Genomic DNA, 16,168 nt, shown 5'->3' with positions numbered 1-16,168 from the left:
GTTGCCTTTAGGTAGAGAAAAGGAAAGGAGTAGTAAGCCAAGGAGTAATTATTAATATAAATGTAACAGAATGACAATTGTTTCTGACATAACTAGATATCTTTGGTTCCCTCGAAAGTTAAAAATGTAATCATTACCCAGTGACAATATAATTAGGACGGAGATAGTGAAATTTTGATGGTAATGCAAGCATCTAATTTGTGATTACTACATCAGAATAACAATGCAGATCTCACCACTCCATTTCTGCCCTACAATTTGTATTGTGATTTTTTTTTTTTTTTAAATATCAAGTCTGTGTGTTATTTTGGAAAATGTGGTGTTATCTGGAAGACCCACAGAAGCCATTTTGGGTATTTAGCTAAATGTTTATGTGTGTTTTTGTCTGTGTGTTTACGTAATTTGACACTGCGATTAAGTCTGACCTGTGCACGATAAAATCACAAACTTTACAGGTGTATAGGTCACATCAAAATGGAGGTCAAGTTTGGAAATCATTCTGATTCAAGCAAGGGGCCAGAGATATAGGGGTTGGAAGATTTGCCCCTCCCCAACACATTGACATCGAGATAAAATCTGAACCGTGCAAGATAAAGTCACAAAACTTACACGTGTGGAGTTCACATCAAAAATAGGCATAGACTATAGACATAGACTAAAAGATTTAGGAATTATCATACCTTCATGTTGTCCTTCCCATGGCAGGATGTAGCCATCTGTCAGACTGCATGCCAACTCCACATCAATCTGACCTTCTTCCACTAAGGTGTTGTACTCCAAGACCTTTTCGTGAAGCTTCTTCTTCAGCTCTGTCATTTTCTTTCGCTTCCTTTGTCGTGTTTGATTGCTATCTGCAAAGTCAAATGAAAAGAAAACCATGCCAGAACTTGTTGTTACAGAAGTGTGCATACATACGTGCACATACATGCACACCTCCACAACATCTATCTACAAAAAGAACCACAATCAAAATAAGTCCTGTGACTTTTGTGTTATCCTTGATATTATTTTAATCGTGCTTTTAAATTTAAATTACATGTTAGGTCTGATAACTAACCATGCAGACGATATAGATCTTGCTTCTTGCGCAAAAGGTTTACAGTGATGTTCTCAATATCGGCCCTCAGGTCTTCAGTACATCCCGGAGTGTAGACTCTCTCTAAATAGGACAACAACAAAAAATTGAGAGGTGATGTAATCAGTAACAGTCTCATTTGTAGCCACCTTATATTTTGTATATAAAAATAAGTCATTAACATGAAAAGACATCAAAGTATTCCATGTTTTACCTGTGGCTGCCCATTTTCTGACATCACACACCCACTGCTGAATGGTCTCCTGATCGATATGGTGTTCGTTTGTGATGTTGCTGAGGGTGGCAGCTTCCACCTTTGCCCTGTCTGTGATCTTTTGAAGAGGAAAAAAAAAACAGTACAAAAGCTCCACAATGCAGAAACCACCAGTTTCAGCAAAGCTTTTGGTACAAGAGCTTCATCAGAACAAGTGAAAAAGTATAGACTCCCAAGAGGTTTGGATATTCAAAAAAAAACTATTGTGAGGTTACAATCTGTTAAAAGTACAGGCATTAACCATAAACATGTAGTGTCAGATGAGAAGACAAATGTAATTTCCCTTACTTTGACATATCTGTGGGCTAGTGCTTGATGAAGGCTGACTGACTTCCTTCGATTCCAACACATGGCCTGTTGAGTCAACATGTTCACTCTTCCTAGTTAAAACAAAAATGCATCCGCAAGCAAAAAAGTAAGAATTTACATAAAAATAAAAATACTAAGTGATAAACCTGACAGACATGACTAAACACATTTGTTTAAAGTGTGCTGAACTACTGAAATATGTATTGTGTTGTACTGTGTGTTATGTCATAATATATTTTTATGTAATATGTTATTATATATTACATCTACATTGTTGTTTGTATGTCTACTCACCATGTTTATGTTTTATATTACTGTTTCTGTTGTGTTGTTTTGTTCTTGTCACTCTGTTTCCCCAATAAAAATAAAAAGTGTGCTGTACTAGTAATTACAGTAAAGGAATACAATGACAACTTCTATAGGGAGGGAACAATGAAACAGTTTTTAAAATCATCTGTAAAAAAAAAAAAAACACTATTCAGGATGCCTTATCAATGAGTGTGTTGGAAGTGTAATACTAACCTGCCTTTGTCATGTATTTAGTGACAAGAGCTGCCCGAGAGAGAAAGCTGTTTACCTGTAAAGCAAATATATCAATTAATATCTAGTCTCTTTTACATAAAAAAACATCTTCCATTCTATTTATACTCGTTCAATCCATACAGTTACAAAAGTAACAACGACATACTTGCTCCACTTCTTCTCCCACTGTATTTCCTGCTCCATCCTGGCTTCTGCCACCCCATTTCACCTGCAGGACAGTATGGAAAGTTTTATGTAACATTGCTTTGATAGATGAAAAATAAAGTCATAAATGGTCTCTGACATCTCACATAACAGAAGCTTTTCATTTCGATGGTGGGAAAAAGTCCCCGCAAAAGCAGCCGAAAAATTTAATTCATGTACCTCGCATTTTGCTGTATGGGCTTTAGCGTGCATAACGCTAAGAAATGGTCTCATTTCTGTCAGGGGCAGAAGCTCCGGTAGCCCCTCCGCTACTTTGTTGAGGTAGGGCCAGTACCTAAAAAGAAGGAGTTGCATCTTATGATTGTTACAAAGAACTTTTTTTTTAATTGACTTGACAACAATATCAACCTAAAATCAATCATCACATCAGTGAAAAGATGAGGCACTGGCAATGGTTTTGCAATAAGACAAAGATGATTACCTGCATGTAACATCCATACAGAAGAATGTTACATTTGCCTTCTTTGCCATTTCTCTTTGGAGGAACATTGGATAGGCAAATATCTCTCCACGGAAATGGTTGAGTCCTCGCAAGAGAAACCCATGCCTGTATTAAACAGAAGAAAAACTAGTGGTTAATAAACTGACCCAGCAAAGCCTGGCTCAAGCACATAGCATCTATATCATCTGGGTGCCTAGACCAAAATATAAATATTGCTGTTAAAAATGATGGATAAATACCACTCCTAAATCCAAAGTGTGTATGGCTTACAATTCTAAGACTTTATCCTGACCTTGCACACACGCACGCACACACACACAGACATAGACACACAACACATACCTGCAAACTGCAACTTGAATGCCCTCCTCGTCTATTTTGGCACCAGACTTTTTGGCCATTTCTCTGCCAGCAGTGAACTTGGCAGTGCCACAAACAGCACTGTCATTTGTCTATGAAGTAACACAAACATTTACACACACATTTTGATATAAGATACAGTAACTGTATGCAACAATCATAATAAACAAACCAAAAGTTTCTTACACTTCTCATGTTGCCCCTGACAAAGTCCACGAATGAGGCAACTTCCTCGTCCTTGGCCAGGAACAACCCTTCATATAGGGGTGGCTCTTCAGTCCTGTCCATGTTCAGTTAACATGAAAGTAAATAATAGAAATCAATTAGCAGTACTCTCTTTATTATTTTCCCAGACAATCCTAAAATAAACAGGTGTAATATCTGTACCTACCCTTTCGACTTTGAAAAGCGATAATGTTTTCTGTTTCCTGTTTTCCAGAACTTACAGCCAACATGTCTGGAGAACATGCCGGACAATCGAAATGATGGACCTGGCACATGTCCTCTTCTTTATACTTGCAGAATGCAAATTCAAAGAAATTGCGCTGAAATGTATCAGCACAGATACTGCCTGTCTGTATATTAAAAATAATATTTTATTAGTATTTCTGAAAGAAATGCTGACAATCCACTATTTGGTATAAAGTGATATGACATTTCTTGTGTGTTTCAGTTTTATTCAAGCAGACTTACCCTTCCAGCTTGAACAGATCTGTGCTCCAACATTTTAAGAAAGGCCTGCCTAGACATGGCTGGTGCTGTGAACTTCATATGCGCAAACGTACTGAACACATCAAATTTGTACACGGTCTGGCAGCTGCTGGTAGCTGGCCAGTACCGATATCTAAGGAGATCTTTCATGTCAGGGGTCCATTCTGCGGAGCAGGATGGACAGGATTTCTGGGGCAGGCAGACATCATATTTTCCTGTGAACAAGAAGACAGTAGATACTCTAGTAGAACAACTCACTTTCTGGTCACCTCCTTTGAAATGTAACGATGTTTGTTCGGACAATCAAGTGATAATTATGTATGAAAAATACATGCATACAATGAGTCACAACAACAATCAATGGAAGTGAGTGTGAAAAACCCAGTAGGCCTAATCCACTGGGAAAATTCTCCCACGACCACCGAGGCAACTCCAGCCAATCAAGAGGGATCAATTGCTCAGTTTGCATTCATGTCATCAACATGCAGGCAGCAGTCTCTACTATCCATATCAGAACAAATTTGCCATTTTCAAAGACAATATTCTGTATTCTGTTTGACAGAAGTTTTGAAAATTCCTATTTTTTTCTGGTTTGTGTCAGGAGGCATGTTTGATCCTCAGTGGGAAATTATATGTAATCCATAAATCAAATAAAATGTGATGCCTTACATTCAAAGTGAATGTGAAACATGATGCAAATCCAGATTGTGTCCCATCATGGCCAAGGAATAAAAATACTTGTTTTATGGCTTTCTTTGAGTTTACAAAATTGCCTTTTTTGACATAAGGATTTCAGTGTCTGTGGTTTGATTGCAGTCTTGGGAAATATTGTTTCACTTCAACCAGTCTGACTAAATGAGGTTATCGCTAACTACACATTGTGTACTTAATGTGATTCATTATATCTAAATTAAACAAAACCCCCTTCATGAACAAAAATGGAAAAAAAATGTGTGCGAAAATATTGAGCTTTCAGAAATTTATTGCAGTTTCAATTTCAAAATACCAATATTGTAGTTTACAGTACCAATATAACTTTTTTTTTTATCATGAACATGATCAACTGTCATGTTTGACAGCTGATCTCAGAGCAGTGAAGAACCAACAATCTGCAGCAAACATGGAGACACAATGGGTTGAAGAGTTAAAAGACTGAATTCAACTGTTAACTGACTTCTGTCTATTTGAGTTTACAGAGCACAACAGATTCCCCGTAACAGAAATCTAAAGAAAATCCAGCATGGAGAGGCTCAGTGAACCTGGTCTGGACTCTGTGGAGGAGAGTCATGGTCTTGGAGACCCTATAGAAGGACAGTATACCTGCTCCGTGATCCAGGTACACTCCTACTTTGGAGGACGGAGGACCTGAGATGCGAGTTAGGACTTTGTTGTGAATGAGTTCATATCTCTTATTGTCACTTGCTAATGCCCAAGATTTATCACTGTATCCAAACCCAACTTCTTGCAGGTTACCTTTTCTGATGTTACTCTTGTATGCGACTGCTATAGAAATTAACCCCCCAGTGTTCTCGACCTTCATCCATTTCTCTGTCAGAACATCATGCAGGTCATCTCTGACCGCTGACACAGCCGCTGTCACGTCCTCAAAGTTGCGCAGAGGACGGGTGTTGATGCTGGATGAGTGTGTGGACTCACCGAGTGGTGACAGCGACGGGTAGTCGTGTAGAAACTGGTTGTGATCCTCTGTGTGTGAGAGCTTCTCCAGCTCAGCGTCTTTCCTCTTCAGCTCACTGATCTCCTGCTCCAGCTTCTCCTGAAGCTCTGTGACTCGACTCAATTCAGTTTCCTGCCGGGATCTGACCTGCTGCTTCACGTCAGAGCGTCTTTTCTCCATGAGACGGATCAGCTCTGTGAACATCACCTCACTGTCCTCCACTGCTTTATCAGCAGAGTGGTTGATAGCCTCCACCTCCTGTTGGAGCAGCTTCACATCTTTGTCTCTGTCCTGGATTCTCTGCTGGATGTTTAGTCGACTCACATCCAACTCTCTCTGCCTCTCAGTCCTTTCTGCTGCAGCTGAGACTGTGTCGTGGCCTTTGTGTTCCTCCACAGCGCAGAGATAACAGATAGACTGCTGATCAGTACGGCAGAACATCTTCATCACCTCATCATGACGAGAGCACACGTTCTCCTGGAGCTTGTTGGAGGGCTCCACCAGCTGATGTTTCTTGAATGCTGGTGATTCATAATGAGGCTGGAGGTGTTTCTCACAGTAAGAGGCCAGACACACCAGACAGGACTTGAGGGCTTTCAGTTTCCTCCCAGTGCAGAAATCACAGGCCACATCTTCAGGTCCAGCATAGCAGAGACCAGCAGGAGCAGCTTGGAGTCCAGTCTTCTTCAGCTCCTCCACCAAAACTGCCAACCTGGTGTTTTTCAGCAGGACGGGCCTCGGTGTAAAGGCCTGACTACACTGAGGGCAGCTGTGGATCTCCTTCTTATCCCAGTAGGTTTCAATACACTTCATGCAGTAGCTGTGTCCACAGGGAATAGTCACCGGGTCCTTCAGTAGATCCAAACAGATGCAACAAGAGAAGGTTTCCTGGTCCAGGTTGAGTCTTTTCTGTTCCATTTCTCCTCTCAGTGAACAAAGAGTTTCTCTGAACAGTCAGCAGCAGCTCTGACCAACAGGCAGAGACGAGCTGTTTTTATAGCAGGAGATGGAGGGAGGGGTTACCAAGGTTTCTGGTATCAGAACTTGATTGGACCGCAGCAGAGTGGGGGCGGGCCCTTTGAGGTCATTGGTCGGTCGGTTGGAGCGTCCCCATTGGCTTGTTCAAAGAGAGAAAGAGCTCCAAATCCAAATGGACATAAGTGCCTATTGTGGTGAAATTAAGTTTATGGGGAAAATGTGACAAAATGACTCCTGCTATGTATTGAAATGGCTGAATGGATTTCTTTATTAGCTGTTGTCCTTTTGATTCTCACTGATTAGAGGTTTTATTTTAGTGTGCAACATAATATCAGTCATGTTTCATAGAAGTGTTGAGGTTGGTTTTGGACTTTTTTTCATGTTTCCATCTCCTGAAGTTCAGGTTGACCACATTTGAAGATTTTATGTCAGGTGATGTTTACACATTTACATTTCAGATCAAATAATGAAGTGTGCTTTCTGTTGATTAGTTGTGAAACGAGAGGATGCTATGAATGAAATGACATCACAAGTAAAGTGTATCAATACTACAGATCGATGGATTCAGTCACCAAAAGAAGCAGATCTGGTTCCTTGAGTCCTTCTGGATTGGGGTCTGCTGTTTGCTGCTGAGCAGGTAAAGTCCAGTGGTTTCTCATGACCAGCCAGTTAACCTCCCTCTCCAGGATGGACAAAGTCCTCCTTGGTGTCAACACTGTCCCATTTTCTTTCAAAATGCACAATTCCTTCAGGTCGTTGTCCAGGTGCAAGTGGTGAGTGGAGTTTAGGTTTGCAGTCGCTGATCAATGTGAGCCTCTTTGAGACAAAAGCAGAGTCGTCTACTGACAACAACTCACTTTCTGGTCACCTCCTTTGAAATGTAACGATGTTTGTTCGGACAATCAAGTGATAATTATGTATGAAAAATACATGCATACAATGAGTCACAACAACACTCAATGGAAGTGAGTGTGAAAAACCCAGTAGGCCTAATCCACTGGGGAAATTCTCCCACGACCACCGAGGCAACTCCAGCCAATCAAGAGGGATCAATTGCTCAGTTTGCATTCATGTCATCAACATGCAGGCAGCAGTCTCTACTATCCATATCAGAACAAATTTGCCATTTTCAAAGACTTTTGCTTGTCACAGTGACCTGTTATTCTGAAGTTTGACAGAAGTTTTGAAAATTCCTATTTTTTTCTGGTTTGTGTCAGGAGGAATGTTTGATCCTCAGTGGGAAAGTATATGTAATCCATAAATCAAATAAAATGTGATGCCTTACATTCAAAGTGAATGTGAAACATGATGCAAATCCAGATTGTGTCCCATCATGGCCAAGGAATAAAAATACTTGTTTTATGGCTTATCTTTGAGTTTACAAAATTAGCTTTTTTGACATAAGGATTTCAGTGTCTGTGGTTTGATTGTAGTCTTGGGAAATATTGTTTTACTTCAACCAGACTGACTAAATGAGGTTATCGCTAACTACACATTGTGTACTTAATGTGATTCATTATATCTAAATTAAACAAAAACCCCTTCATGAACAAAAATGGGAAAAAATGTGTGCGAAAATATTGAGCTTTCAGAAATTTATTGCAGTTTCAATTTCAAAATCCCAATATTGTAGTTTACAGTACCAATATAACTTTTTTTTTTAATCATGAACATGATCAACTGTCATGTTTGACAGCTGATCTCAGAGCAGTGAAGAACCAACAATCCGCAGCAAACATGGAGACACAATGGGTTGAAGAGTTAAAAGACTGAATTCAACTGTTAACTGACTTCTGTCTATTTGAGTTTACAGAGCACAACAGATTCCCCGTAACAGAAATCTAAAGAAAATCCAGCATGGAGAGGCTCAGTGAACCTGGTCTGGACTCTGTGGAGGAGAGTCATGGTCTTGGAGACCCTATAGAAGGACAGTATACCTGCTCCGTGATCCAGGTACACTCCTACTTTGGAGGACGGAGGACCTGAGACGCGAGTTAGGACTTTGTTGTGAATGAGTTCATATCTCTTATTGTCACTTGCTAATGCCCAAGATTTATCACTGTATCCAAACCCAACTTCTTGCAGGTTACCTTTTCTGATGTTACTCTTGTATGCGACTGCTATAGAAATTAACCCCCCAGTGTTCTCCACCTCCCAGTAACAGCGTCCAGTCAGACTCTCTCTACTCAGGACCTGATTCCAATCTTGGAATCTGTCTCTGTGATTACGAACGGTCTGTCCTGGTACCGTCATTGTTACTTTCCTGTTCCCCTCAGATAATATCAAGTCTCTGTGTGCCGTGTTTGGATCCAGTGTGAGTGCAGAATTCATCTCTGGTCCTGGGCTCTGGTTGCGGCAGTGAAACAACCACATCAGTCACTTTAGCTAAGACCTTCATCCATTTCTCTGTCAGAACATCATGCAGGTCATCTCTGACCGCTGACACAGCCGCTGTCACGTCCTCAAAGGCAAGGCAAGGCAAGGCAACTTTATTTGTATAGCACATTTCATACACAAGGCAGACTCAAAGTGCTTCACATCATAAAACAAAGTGAGAAGAAAAAAAGAAAAGAAAAATAGAAGAATTAAAAGAAAATAATAAAATTTTTAAAAATGCATTACAGAAAGAAAATAGAATAAAAACATATTTGCAATAATTAAAAACAGTGCAGACATTAAAAGATTTAGCAGAAAGCTATGGTGAACATAAAAGTTTTCAGTCTAGTTTTAAAAGTGGTCAGAGTTGGGGCAAGTCTTACATCTTCAGGAAGTTTATTCCAGCCATTTGTTGCATAGTGACTAAATGATGCTCTCCCGTGATTGTTGTTTACTCTGGGAATCACTAACAGATTGGTCTCAGAAGATCTTAGTGGTCTAGAAGGCTTATGTAGTGGGAGCATATCAGTGATATACTTCGGTCCTAGACCATGTAGTGATTTATATGTGAGCAGGAGGATTTTGAAATCAATCCTCTGACATACAGGGAGCCAATGTAAGGATTTAAGAATTGGTGTAATGTGCTCACATTTTTTGGTCTTTGTAAGAACTCTAGCAGCAGCGTTCTGAACAAGCTGTAGCTGCCTGACAGTTTTTTTCGGAAGACCTGCAAGGAGACCATTACAGTAGTCGAGCCTACTAGTAATAAAGGCATGTACAAGTTTTTCTAAGTCTTGAGCTGACATGAGCCCTCTAAGTCTTGCTACATTTTTTAGGTGATAGTAGGCTGATTTTGTTACTGATTTAACGTGACTGTCGAAATGTAAATCAGAATCCATAATAACCCCAAGATTTCTGGCTTTGTTTGAGGTTTTCAGGGACAGAGAGTGAAGGTGTTGAATTACTTTAAACCTTTCTTTTTTAGCACCAAAAACAATTATCTCAGTTTTGTCCTCATTTAGTTGTAGGAAGTTTTGGCACATCCAGTCTTTGACTTGCTCAATGCACTGGCACAGAAGATCTATGGGGCGATAGTCGTTTGGTGATAGTGCTACATAGATTTGGGTGTCATCGGCATAGCAATGGTGGTCAATGTTATTATTTTGCATGATTTGTCCTAGTGGGAGCATGTAGATGTTGAATAAAGTTGGCCCCAAGATTGAACCTTGGGGGACTCCACACGTTACATTGGTAGGTTCTGATACAAAGTCGCCAATGGAAACAAAATAGTTCCTATCTTGTAGATATGACTTGAACCAGTTTAAGACTGTGCCTGAGAGCCCCACCCAGTTTTCCAACCTGTCCAAGAGTATTGAGTGGTCGACAGTGTCAAATGCAGCACTGAGGTCTAATAGCATTAATATTGAAGTTTTGCCAGAGTCTGTGTTAAGACGGATGTCATTTACAACTTTAATAAGGGCCGTCTCGGTGCTATGAAAAGGTCGAAATCCTGACTGGAAGTTGTTGTGGCAGCCAGTTGAAGCCAGGAAGTGATTTAGTTGTTGGAGGACAACTTTCTCAATTATTTTACTTATGAAGGGTAGATTTGAAATTGGTCTGTAGTTGTTGATAATAGAGGCATCTAGGCTCCGCTTTTTTAGAAGAGGTTTAATGACTGCAGTTTTGAAGGCCTTTGGGAAATTGCCTGATTGAATGGAGTTATTAACTATTTGCAATACGTCTATTGATAGGCAGTCAAAAACATTCTTAAAAAAGTTGGTAGGTAAAGCATCAAGGCAGCAGGTGGATGATTTTAGATTTGTCACCGTTTCCACTAGAGTTTTAGAGTCTATGGCATTAAAGCTTGCCATCATTGCTGTGTTCCTTTTGCCTGAACAGGGTGGTGATCCAACTTTTTTGTTTGAGATATTGATGGCGCGTCTGATGCCTTCAATTTTATTAGTATAAAAGAATGCAAACTCATTGCATTTCTGCGTGGAATGGAGTTTAGCTGGTATTTGTGTTGGGGGGTTGGTCAGTCTGTCAACAGTTGCAAATAGGGTTTTCGCCTTATTAGTGTTGTTGTTTATGATATTGGAGAAGTATGTTTCTCTCGCACTTTTTAAGACTAAATTGTAGGCCCGGAGGCTCTCTTTATAGATGTCATGGTGAATATGAAGTTTAGTACTCCGCCAGATTCGTTCAGCCTTCCTGCACTCTCTTCTCTGGGCTGTCACAACAGCAGCTTTTCTCCAGGGTGGCTTTTGCTTACCAGAAATTGTTTTAACCGTAGCAGGTGCAATGACATCTATGACATTCAGAATTTTGGAATTAAAGATGTTTACAAGATCATCAGCATGACATGGGTTTAGAGGTGGTAACGAGGAAATGGCATTTTTAAAGAGTACATTGGCATGTTCATTGATGTACCGCTTTTTGACCTTATTTGATTCTGTTTGTGTGTCAGGAATGAAAGAAATATTAAAGAAAACACAGAAGTGATCAGACAATGAAGGATCAGTCACAAAAACATCAGAAACATTGAGACCTTTTGTGATAATCAGGTCCAGGGTGTGTCCCTTACAATGAGTAGCCTCTTTCACATGTTGAGAAAGGTCAAATGTGTCTAGAATATTAAAAAGTTCTTTTGCACCCTTGTCATTCAAATCATCAATATGAAAATTAAAGTCACCAGTTATAACTAGGCAGTCAAAATCAGTGGAGATGCTAGACAATAATTCAGTAAAATCATCGAAAAAATTTGACGAATATTTAGGTGGCCTGTAAATAATTAACAGGAGAACTCTGGGAGAGCATCTCAACACAGCACAAAGATATTCGAATGATGGAAAAACACCAAGGGACATCTGTTTCCCCTGAAATGTATTTTTAAATATAGCAGCAACCCCTCCACCTCTTTTCCCAGATCTACAAACATCAATAAAATTATAGTTGGGGGGTGCTGTCTCGATCAGAATGCTTGCACTGTTATTTTGTTCTAGCCATGTTTCAGTTAAAAACATAAAATCAAGTTTAGAAGTGGTAATAAAATCATTGACTAAAAATGATTTGTTATTAAGAGACCTTACATTTAGCAGACCCATCCTGATGGTGTTATTGACAGGCTTTGAGGTTGACTTTGATTTTGAGAGAACAGGAATGAGATTGTTTAGGTTAGCAGTGTGTTCAAGTTTCCCAATGTTTACTCTCTTAGTAGTCACAACAGGAATGCAGAAGGTGCCATGTTTTGATGTAGGCGACCTTGGGTCCAGCTGATAATGCGGTCTACTGCTGAACCCTTTTCTGTCTCAGTAATATTCAGGGCTGCTGTCAGGGTGGGGAGGGGGTGGCCAAAAGGGAAGAGGTGGCCATAAGGGAAGAGTCTTGGAGGTGTTGGATTTTAGTGACTTAGTTGCAGCTTTGAGAGAGGGGGTCTTGGATTTTGGTGACTTCGTTGCAGCTTTGGAAGAGGGGGTCTTGAGTTTTGGTGACTTAGTTGCAGCTTTGGAAGAGGGGATCTTGGATTTTGGTGACTTCGTTGCAGCTTTGGAAGAGGGGGTCTTGAGTTTTGGTGACTTAGTTGCAGCCTTGGGAGAGGGGGTCTGAGTAGGGCGGGGGGTAGGTGGGGGTAGCTCCTGGAATTCCAAGGGGGAGGAGGGGAGAGAAAGGTTTATTGGAGGGAGGGAGAATGACGAAGACCTGGATTGGGATTTGGGAGGGGTGGGGGAGGGATCCACATTCAGTCCTCCTTCGACGTTGTTGATAATCTGAGAAGGGCGGGGGGTAGGTGGGGGTAGCTCTTGGAACTCCAAGGGGGAGGAGGGGAGAGAAAGGTTTATTGGAGGGAGGGAGAATGACGAAGACCTGGATTGGGATTTGGGAGGGGTGGGGGAGGGATCCACATTCAGTCCTCCTTCGACGTTGTTGATAATCTGAGAAGGGCGGGGGGTAGGTGGGGGTAGCTCTTGGAACTCCAAGGGGGAGGAGGGGAGAGAAAGGTTTATTGGAGGGAGGGAGAATGACGAAGACCTGGATTGGGATTTGGGAGGGGTGGGGGAGGGATCCACATTCAGTCCTCCTTCGACGTTGTTGATAATCTGAGAAGGGCGGGGGGTAGGTGGGGGTAGCTCTTGGAACTCCAAGGGGGAGGAGGGGAGAGAAAGGTTTATTGGAGGGAGGGAGAATGATGAAGACCTGGATGGAGATTTGGGGGGGGTGGGGGAGGGATCCACATTCAGTCCTCCTTCGACATTTCTGATAATCTGTGTTTCGTCTTCCCTCTTTGTTGGTTCCTCTCGTCTCTTGTCCTTGGCGACAGATGGATGACGCAGGCAGTAAGACATGTTGGTGATGAATAGCTTTGCCCCTAGCTTATTTAGGGAAAGTCCGTTTTTCTTAAAAAGATGCCTGCGGTCCCAGAAAAAGCGGAAATTGTCAATAAAATGCATTGGGCGAGCAAGAGATGCAGTTGAGAGCCATTTGTTGAGCCAGAACAGTCTACTGAATGTCTCAGCTCCTCTCCCGGTCGGGGGCAGAGGGCCACTGATGAAAACCTCAGCATTCACAGAGCTGACTGTTTCAAAGAGTTTGTTGAAGTCCTCTCTCAACTCTGTTGATTGTTGTTTTTCAATGTCATTAAATCCAATGTGCAGAATGATATTTTTCACAGTTGGGTGTGCAGCCACAATTTCAAAGTTGCGCAGAGGACGGGCGTTGATGCTGGATGAGTGTGTGGACTCACTGAGTGGTGACAACGACGGGTAGTCGTGTAGAAACTGGTTGTGATCCTCTGTGTGTGAGAGCTTCTCCAGCTCAGCGTCTTTCCTCTTCAGCTCACCGATCTCCTGCTCCAGCTTCTCCTGAAGCTCTGTGACTCGACTCAATTCAGTTTCCTGCCGGGATCTGACCTGCTGCTTCACGTCAGAGCGTCTTTTCTCCATGAGACGGATCAGCTCAGTGAACATCACCTCACTGTCCTCCACTGCTTTATCAGCAGAGTGGTTGATAGCCTCCACCTCCTGTTGGAGCAGCTTCACATCTTTGTCTCTGTCCTGGATTCTCTGCTGGATGTTTAGTCGACTCACATCCAACTCTCTCTGCCTCTCAGTCCTTTCTGCTGCAGCTGAGACTGTGTCGTGGCCTTTGTGTTCCTCCACAGCGCAGAGATAACAGATAGACTGCTGATCAGTACGGCAGAACATCTTCATCACCTCGTCATGACGAGAGCACACGTTCTCCTGGAGCTTGTTGGAGGGCTCCACCAGCTGATGTTTCTTGAATGCTGGTGATTCATAATGAGGCTGGAGGTGTTTCTCACAGTAAGAGGCCAGACACACCAGACAGGACTTGAGGGCTTTCAGTTTCCTCCCAGTGCAGAAATCACAGGCCACATCTTCAGGTCCAGCATAGCAGAGACCAGCAGGAGCAGCTTGGAGTCCAGTCTTCTTCAGCTCCTCCACCAAAACTGCCAACATGGTGTTTTTCAGCAGGACGGGCCTCGGTGTAAAGGCCTGACTACACTGAGGGCAGCTGTGGATCTCCTTCTTATCCCAGTAGGTTTCAATACACTTCATGCAGTAGCTGTGTCCACAGGGAATAGTCACCGGTTCCTTCAGTAGATCCAAACAGATGCAACAGAGAAGGTTTCCTGGTCCAGGTTGAGTCTTTTCTGTTCCATTTCTCCTCTCAGTGAACAAAGAGTTTCTCTGAACAAAGTCAGCAGCAGCTCTGACCAACAGGCAGAGACGAGCTGTTTTAATAGCAGGAGATGGAGGGAGGGGTTACCAAGGTTTCTGGTATTCAGAACTTGATTGGACCGCAGCAGAGTGGGGGCGGGCCCTTTGAGGTCATTGGTCGGTCGGTTGGAGGGTCCCCATTGGCTTGTTCAAAGAGAGAAAGAGCTCCAAATCCAAATGGACATAAGTGCCTATTGTGGTGAAATTAAGTTTATGGGGAAAATGTGACAAAATGACTCCTGCTATGTATTGAAATGGCTGAATGGATTTCTTTATTAGCTGTTGTCCTTTTGATTCTCACTGATGTCACAACCTGGCTCAAAGTCAGTGACAAAAAGGGAGACCACACAGTCTAGAAGGAGTTAAACATATTTTAATTATATAAAGTAAACAAAATAAGACAACATAATAGGCAAACTAAACAGAAACACATGCTGTCAGTCGGCAGGCCAGGGGAAGAGAGAGATCATCAGCAGCAGGTCTGCTTAAATAGCCTCCTTAGCTGTCAGGTGAACTGCATCTCTCATCAACAGCTACACCCACCTGGAAGAACAAGGCAACAGCCAGCACAAGAAAGAGACATGGCCAGCTCTGAAGCCGTCACACTCCCCCCCATAAGACAGGGTTCTCACCCTGAACCTTAGGTACAGTAATATACACGCACAATTAGTAATTAAAGCAGAAATGACAACTTAACTGTATGGCGTGAGGATGTGATGGGCTGGTACTGTACACAGCCCCCCCCCCCCTTTTCCGGCCCTGTACTAGTCAACTGATCACTCCTCTTCACTCCGGACTCTGCACCTCCAACCTCAGCAACCTTGACGCCTAGGAGCAGTTTAAGAGGAAGGAAAACAGACTACAGAAGACAGAGTAGGAGACATCAATCATGTTGTACAAGACTATAAAGGTGCCCGGGACAAGGCATCCGCCATAATATTGTCCTTGCCCTTGATGTGCCGAATGTCCAGGTTGTAAGGCTGCAGAAACAGAGCCCACCGCATGAGCCTCTGATTTGGGTTCTGCAGAGAGCTCAAAAAAGTCAATGGGTTATGGTCGGTGAACACTGTGATTGGCCTTCCCGAATCTAGGTAGACATGGAAATGCTGCAAAGCCAAGATTAATGCCAGCGCTTCTTTTTCGATCACTGAATAATTTAACTGATACGAGTTGAACTTCTTTGAATAGAAAACAGGACGTTCAGTACCTCTTTTATCAGCTTGAAGTAATACTGCACCTGCTCCAATATGACTTGCATCCACATGTAGCTTGAAAGGCTGATCCAACTGGGGAGCCAACAGAACTGGAGTAGAGCACAATAACTCTTTATCACAGAAAGCTTGCTTACATGAGGCAGACCAGATAAATTTAGCTTTTGCCTTCAACAAGTCAGTCAGAGGAGCCACCACAGTTGAGAAATCACGGCAAAAACAGCGATAATAGCCGACCAGACCCAAAAACCTCATCAATTCCTTTTTAGTGGTGG

The 16,168-nt window shown here is 42.1% G+C and overlaps 1 pseudogene across 1 annotated transcript; it reads right to left on the bottom strand.

The window, feature by feature from the left end:
* Positions 1-414: 414 nt before the first annotated feature.
* LOC311012432 (tripartite motif-containing protein 29-like) lies at positions 415-14,624 on the bottom strand (annotated as a pseudogene). Its single transcript has 3 exons — positions 13,689-14,624; positions 681-851; positions 415-425 (listed from the first exon to the last, which is right to left on the bottom strand). The product of its transcript is annotated as a tripartite motif-containing protein 29-like (transcript).
* Positions 14,625-16,168: the final 1,544 nt, after the last annotated feature.

Source organism: Eutrigla gurnardus (assembly GCF_963514095.1).
Source record: "Eutrigla gurnardus genome assembly, chromosome: 4".
Classification (NCBI taxonomy): Eukaryota; Metazoa; Chordata; class Actinopteri; order Perciformes; family Triglidae; genus Eutrigla; species Eutrigla gurnardus.
The sequence above is the reverse complement of the archived record's forward strand: the minus strand, read 5'-3'. Positions and strand labels throughout refer to the sequence as shown.